The following is a 771-nucleotide window of genomic DNA, read 5'->3' on the forward strand; positions in this document are numbered from 1 at the left end:
CACCAGTAAAATATGGAGTGCCACAAGGATCTGTCCTAGGTCCTCTGCTATTTTCGATATACATGTTGCCCCTTGTTAATATTATCAGAAAATACGGGATTAGTTTCCACTCTTATGCTGACGATACTGAACTATATATCTCAACAAGACCAGATGAAACTTCTAAATTATCTAAGCTAACAGAGTGTGTTAAAAATGTAAAAGATTGGATGACCAATAATTTCCTCCTATTGAATTTGGATAAGACAGCGATATTACTTATTGGACCAAAAAACAGTACACAGAATCTCTTGGATTACAATTTGCAACTAGACGGATGTACTGTTACTTCCTCTACAGTCAAAAATCTGGGTGTTATATTAGACAGCAACTTGTCTTTTGAAAATCATATTTCCCATGTTACAAAAACAGCATTCTTCCATCTTAGAAACATTGCCAAGTTACGAAACATGATACCTGTTTCTGATGCAGAAAAGCTAGTTCATGCATTCATGACCTCTAGACTGGACTATTGTAATGCACTGCTAGGTGGTTGTCCTGCATCTTCAATAAACAAGCTACAGGTAGTCCAAAATGCAGCGGCTAGAATCCTTACCAGGTCACAGGTCAAGAATCATATTACCCCAATTTTACAGTCTCTGCACTAGCTACCTATTAAGTTCCGTATCAGTTATCAGTTATTATTACTTGCCTATAAGGCCCTTAATGGGTTAGCTCCTGCGTACCTAACTAGTCTTCTACCACGCTACAATCCATCACGCTCCCTAAGGT

At 38.1% G+C, this 771-nt stretch overlaps 1 protein-coding gene across 1 annotated transcript in view; it reads right to left on the bottom strand.

The window, feature by feature from the left end:
• minar2 (membrane integral NOTCH2 associated receptor 2) overlaps positions 1 to 771 on the bottom strand; it is a 22,446-nt gene that overhangs the window by 12,545 nt on the left and 9,130 nt on the right. The gene's annotated exons all lie outside the window — the stretch shown is intronic.

The sequence above is a fragment of the Sinocyclocheilus anshuiensis genome, unplaced genomic scaffold (genome assembly GCF_001515605.1).
Source record: "Sinocyclocheilus anshuiensis isolate Anshui unplaced genomic scaffold, SAMN03320099.WGS_v1.1 scaffold1474, whole genome shotgun sequence".
NCBI lineage: Eukaryota > Metazoa > Chordata > Actinopteri > Cypriniformes > Cyprinidae > Sinocyclocheilus > Sinocyclocheilus anshuiensis.